Here is a 7,344-nt window from a genome sequence, read left to right on the forward strand (position 1 = left end):
TATATTTCCCTTCCTAAGCTGGTCATGCCCCTAAGGTTGACCTTGAGGTTGGGAACCCTGGACAACAGTGCATCTGCCATCATCTTCAGGAGTCATATTGTCTTCAGGAGTCACCATACTCTAACCACCAATCAGAACCATAATATAATAGTAATACTATCTTGCCTTCTTGTTGACTTGTTAGTGATAGGATAGACAGCTCACTCTTATCCCTAGACACCAATTATCTATGCCAGTTTCAAAGCCTTGTGTATCCTGATTTATTCAGAGAGCAGTCTTTGGATTTCAAGGTCCCTTGTTACTGGGTATTCATCTGCCTCCTTTGAAGGATCACAGAGCCTGAATCAGGGTAGATGGCTATCATGGGGTACATGGGGATATCTAGAAGTTCCTTTAACAAAGGCATCTTGTCACTGTGGTCCTAGGGTGTAACACCCTTTCTGAAAGTAATACTCAGATATTATTCAAATACTGTCACTAGATGGTTCTATTACATGAACATAATTAAATCAGTGACTGGTGAGAATCAAGTTAATCTCCAACCATTGTCTGGAGGGCTGTTTTGATTCAAAGGTTTAATCTCCATTTATATCTTCACCCAACTAGTGACTTACTCCAATCCTGAAACTTTCTAGGGACTGCAGATTTCTGCCATCTTATTAAGAAACAGAAACATTTCTTGTTAGTTAATGACTCCAAAGGTTTTAGAACTGTTTATATTAAAAATAGGCTGCCAATAATAACTACTATAACAACTGATAGATCCATTGTTCTTATAAACAGAAGATTGCAAGGTATTATCAACTCTGTTAGGAACTAGGGAATAGGCCAAATATATATAGAAAAGTTTTATTACATCATAGTCATAGATAATTAGTTCCTGGACGTTAAGCCTGTGTATGACAAGTATAGACTGAGATTCAGAAAGACTGAATGTTTTTTTTTTTTTGGCCTCTGTGAGAAAGTAAATAATTTTTAGATGGAAGTTAATGCCTGGAGTAAAAAAAGCCTAGAAGTTCCCTGCCATTGCTCTTCTGAGAGGTGAGTTCATTTCACATACTGAAATCATAGTTGGCTCTGTAATTTGTTTGAAACAAATAAGTGTAGCATAATTATGCTCATGCACTTTCTCTGATTGCTACTTTTGATACCAATGCTGTTCCTTGGGCCCCACAGACATGCAAACATAAGTGTGTCATGTGACAATGCCATAAAGAGAATAGAAATTTCCTAGCAGATACACTGAAAGCCCAATCTTCTACAGTCACATGACTAATCTGTAAATTCACATGCCAAATAATTTTTAATCAACTGTAGCCAAAACCTGTCTGAATAGTACATCTCTCAACAAGATGAATTAGTAATTTAAGTTTCCACCACTACTGGAATATGGTTTTTGGTTTGTTCGCTTTTAGACTTTAGTTTATGGCACATGTTAAAAGTAATTTGATAAGTGTTTATTAATTGATGCTAATTCTGAGAAACAATAAAATGGATATCAGTATGGCAGATATGTAAAAATATAACCTCCAAAACAAAAAGGTTAAAAAGGCACAGAAGATATGAGAACTTGAGTTAACTGCAGAATATAATTGGAGCAGAGCACCAGTCGATGAACGGAGAAAAAGGTACATCCTTCACAGTAAAGTCCAATTGTAAAACATGTATTTTTTACCTTAAGTTCTTACAAATACAGTAGATTTGGTAAGATGAATATGTTTCACTGAAAGGTAACAAATTATGAAAGAGAAGAATTATAACAAAGAAAATGTTCTCTATGTGGCATTAGATGTCAGTATACAGAAGATTTGAAGTAAAGAAAAGTGAGAAAAACACTCTATGGATGATACTGAGTAAATTTGACTTGCTATGATGTCATACCTCTACAATTTACATGACTTCTATATTTCATTTACATTTTCAAAAAATGGATTAATCACATGTGTTAGGTGTTCAATGTGACACACTCAAAATGTAGTATGATATTGAATTCCAAAATTCATATTTAAAAACAAAAAGAACAAACAGAAAACTAGATCTATGGTCTCTTCTCTCTAATAAGCTATGGAATTCTAATTTGAACTTGGAATTGTTACTACATTTTACCTTATCACATATTATACTATTACACAGAGACACAAATGTTTAACTTTTTCTTTGAAAAAATGTTGACATATGGATATTGAATAAAATAAGAAAGCAAACAGCAGAGTTTAGTCAACTTACTAAACATAATGATAGAAAATATTTGCTTACATTTATTTTAGTTTTTCAAGCCAGAATTTTTTCGTGTTAACTGCCCTGGCTGTCCTGGAAGTTACTCTGTAGACCAGACTGGTCTTGAACTCATCTGCCTCTGCCTCTGCCTCTGCCTTCCAAAAGCTTGAATTAAAGGCTAGCACCACCATCACCCACTTTGGTTCTATTTATCTAAATATATATTAAAGAACAAAACATATAACACAGTAATAGCTTTCCGTAACTATAGTAAATCACAAAAGGTAAATTTTCAGTTCTACTAGAACTAACTTCTAGAGATCTATTATATAGTAGAGTGCCTACAGCAAACAACATTGAAAATTTCAAAATTAGTTGAGAGACCATGTAATCTTGTCACCAACAATAGATAAAATATATTTATTAATTATTTAGTTTGTTAATTATGCTTTCAAAAGGCAATACACCCTTGACAGGTGACAACCACATCTATGATTCTGACTGTGGAATGACAGAATGGGCGATTGAGTATTTATACACTCATAAGACTCAATACATATTGTTTTTATTTATTATTGTACCTCACTAAAACTGTTGAAAATAAGTTAGTACTTTCTAACAAGCCTAAGTACTTCTCACTGAGAAAAAGATAAAAGTGATATATGCTCCACAATCTTGGTTCTTTCTCAAAGTCCTTTGCCTTTTCAGTTTTACAAACATCATTTCCACACAGACTACAGCAAGCTGCCTCTTCTTTTCTTATCATTATTCATCATCGGACCTCTTTCCTGTTTCTACATCCTTCTCTTCCAGTTTACTTACCCTGAGCACTCTTGAATCTCATATAAATTCAATTTCCTCTCAATTATCTTCAAAATAAATATGTAGGTTCCTTTATTTGTCCAAAAGTATTTGTAGTACTTGGATAAAATTAAGAGGAACTAGAAAAATAAAATTATGTTAGTAACAATGAAAAATAAATTGAAATCATGGATATGCTTAAATTATCACTTGGAATGGTTAGATTCCTTCAACAGTTCTTTCAAATGTCCATTATGGCTGGGCAGGAAAAGAGTGAAGCAACAGTATAAAAAAACAAAATGCACTGTGATTTAAAATAAAAGTTTTCGCCTTGAGTTGACTTATTTATAACATTTTGTCACAGAAACAATAGAAGGAACTAAGACAACTCAGAAGGGAACATAAATCTTAGAGACATTCCCAGAGTCACTACTCTGAACTCTAGAGTCCTGTTTCTTGCTAATACTAAACAATTCTCAAACTATAATCCAGAAAATGTTTGATCCCATAGTTGCATGGCAGTTAGCATTGAGGAAAAAGTGTTCATTTAGGAAGCAATAAAGTATAGTGCCTGGAAATATGCCTTTAAACAAGGAAAGATGTGTCTTAAAGACATGTATATAACATTTAACAGTCAATTATCATGGTGTTTTGAGACAGCAAACAATCCCCAGAGGCTTGTTGCTTTGCAAAGATGGGTGCAAGATCCTGCCTGTGCAATTGGAAGTGACCCACTCATCTGGTGTCTCTGTGTTCTTATTCAGCCCAAGAATGAGGCACATGGTTGGGCTAACTACTAAAATATGTTATTGGCTTATGATTGGGAGCTATGGCCCCTGGGTGGGAACATGTACAATATAAAATGAAAAGACAGGTCATATCAGGCATGAGGGGGTTCAAGTTTTAAGAATGTGGTGAAAGAAAAATAGCAAAAGAGAGAGAAAGAGAACAGCCCATGTTGTAGCTGTCAGTATGAAACCCCCACAGAAAAGCAAGAAAGATGCTTGGAAGACAAAGGGGCTCCTGATAGACAGCGCTGTAGGGAAGCCAGGCATACCAAGACCATAGACATAGTACATTGATCTAAACATATTTAGGCACTAGATGAGAGCCCTCACATTTGTCTATGATATTGAGGTCATGAGTTAAACTTTGAATGAGTGGATAGCCACAAGAATAGGTAATCATATACCATTAGTGCTTAATTCATAAAAATTGCTTCAGTTAAGTTACATTTCATGGAGTCAAACAGGTTTTCTTGGTGATGGGAAGGATTACACAGTACTTGGAACTTGTGAAATGATGGACTGAGTTACTAAGTCCCATCAGTTTTAGACCCTGGGTCACAGATCAGAAGATTGTTGATACAAGTTTTCTCCAATTACTTTCTCTCTTCCTATATTCTAGCTCCCATCTTGACAAATGTTTGCATTCCTCTGGATGGCTTATCTTTTCTCACACTTTAGAATTTTTCTTCACATTTCAGTCTGTTTTTTCTTGTAATCACCATTTGTTGCATTATGAAATAAAATTCCTGAAGTAAATCGCCTTACCTCAGCCCAATCATCAGCCCTCCTCCCTCCCTCCCACCTCTTCCCTCCCATTCCTTCACTGCAGTATCTTTTCAAAAACTAATATATCCAGAGGATGAGAGATATCAATTATATTATCCTAAAATGTATTTAAAATAAATATTTATTACAGGATTATCAGACTTTACTCCTATGACTGTGAAGATAAAATTGTTATTTAAACTTATAAATGTACCTACAATTTATTTTGACTAATTCAAGAAAAATGTATCTACAATTTAATTTGACCAATTCAAGAAAAATATGCCTACATTTTATTTTTGGCTAACTCAAGAAGCAAGTGAAATAATAAAAGATATATTAACTTTATATTAATTTTATATATCCTATTCTGCTGAGATTTTGTACAGCACAGCAATACATTATTTACATTCTAGAAACTTGTTCTGAGGGAGAAGGAACCTAGCTTGCCTCGAGGCAGCATAATGCTGAAAATGAGTTGTGTAATTTGGCATTTAATAGGTCTGCTATTCTGAGTAGTTTATACTTGTTCACCTTATTATTGCCAGCCTTCTGTTACAATTAGACTCATAATAACATCCAAATCACAAGAAACTTGGGCAACTTAAATGAAAATAGCCCGACACCATCGAGCTTTGGGTTAGCATTGAAAAATGGAGTACTACCATTGCAAAATGGAGTTTTCACAGAAACATAATGACAATTCATTCTCGTGAAACGTGAGTCATATATTCAGAATACAAATATGTGAAAATAGAGAAGAGATCTAAATTACCAGCTAATACCAATTACTCACTAAAGACATAATGCATATAGTGAGTAACGGGGTGATAACCCAAATTATGTGATGTATGCCAAACATACATTTGGTTATCATCATAGAAAACTTTTTGAAAAAGAAGTCACTTATGAAAAAGCAAAATGTACTCCCTATGAATTAAATCTTTTAATGGTAGCATTTCTCCTGTGAGGTTTGCAGTATTGCGGTCCAGGTCTCTGGCTTGTTTGGGCCTCACAGTCACTTCCATTTTCCTGCAAAGGTGCTACAGAAGCTGTGTCTTCAGATCATCCTGCATCCACCCACCGTTTTAGCTGTAGCTAGTGTTGCCATTATGAGATAGATCTTCTTTAGAGATGGACATTTTCCTCCCTGTGCAGTTATTACAAGTCAGAATTCCTCTGATGCCATTTCAGTCATTTATCTGTAAGATGCTTAATAATAAAGTTGACTGCATTACTAGTAACAGTGGATGGGCTACAAGTTCATTTTGATGTCTCTCTGCCACTTCCTGTTACCCATATCTTGGAATCTGACAGCTGATTCTATTCTGCGCAGTTTCTTTCAGAAAGAATGTCTTAAAATATAATTAAGAACTTGACGATAGGGAGTAACACATGAAAAATGTTCAGTATTCTGAAATGATCTTTTTCCCTACATCAATAAGCTATATACTTCACCTAAAGACAGCTATTCAACATTTCTTAATGACAGTGATTGCAGTATTTTGCTCACTATTCTACAGTCGCTATAGCAATAAGAGCTTACAATTAACTTCAAAGACACTAAATTCATGCCATTCTGCACGACACATGACACCCATACTAGCCAAATTGCACATGGGCAATTCAGACCTGAATGATTACACTAAATTTTGCAATTTAGTCAGCAGTTCTAATAAACAAAAGATTCAAATATCAAGCAAGAATGTCAGATTTGACAACATCTGCTGTAATGAGATATGGCTACATGAAGGTATCCAGGACACCCCCCCCCCAAAAAAAAACAGAGACAAAAATACAAAAAAAGTTACTGACTGTTCTTGACAAGCAAGGAGAGTTGACTATCTTTAATAGGTCATGGAACTGTACTGCTGCCCTTTTTCTTCTGTTGAAATGCAGTATTATAGATATCATTACCTTCATGACAAACAAACTATGTAAGAAGTCAAGACAGGATCCTTGTATGGTCTACCCACCATCCTGTAAAGAACCAAAATTAAATTATATAATTTTGAGTTAGCTTTGTACTGTCTCTGACTCACATTTTCACAAAGGGAAGGAACTCAACCCAAAGACCGTATTTACTGTTTTTCAAAAAGCGATAATTTTTCTTGTTTATTTCAGGTGTCCAACGCCTTGACTCTGAACCATTTCAGCATTATATGGCAGTATGTATAAAGTGATTAAAATTTACCTCCCAGTTTAAATCACATTGGTTTTGCTCCTTTAGTTTATTTTTTATTCCTCAACGGCTTTACACATGCATATAATGAATTTTTTTCTTGTTCACCCCATCAACCTTCCTCAGAATGTATCCTTGTCATGCTAAACCTCTTCTCGTTCCGGGAAGTTCCACTCCTCCTTACTGTTTCTTATGTGGCTGCAAACTCCGGGGTTTAATTGGGTTGCCAACATGTGCACGGAAGAACCTGAAAGGCTGCTGTCCACTAGACTTAAAATATACTTCCTTTCTCTAATTTAGAAAAATACTTAAGAACTAGTTTAACCTTAAGCAACAGAACACTGATTTGAAGCTGAAAGTATTAAATTATGACTCATAATGATAGTCTCATTTTTTTTTTTTTTTGAAATACTGGGGTTTTCACTCAGGACACCTGAACACCAAGCATGCTAGAAGTAAAGAACCATTGATCTATAATCTTAGCCCAATCCCATTCAAGGGGTAATTTGGGAAGAGAAAAGTCACAAATACATTTATTCAATACACACAAACATTAGTTTTAGCAAGTAACCCTATTCAATTTTTTTAATT

Source organism: Microtus ochrogaster, unplaced genomic scaffold (assembly GCF_000317375.1).
Source record: "Microtus ochrogaster isolate Prairie Vole_2 unplaced genomic scaffold, MicOch1.0 UNK9, whole genome shotgun sequence".
Lineage (NCBI taxonomy): Eukaryota > Metazoa > Chordata > Mammalia > Rodentia > Cricetidae > Microtus > Microtus ochrogaster.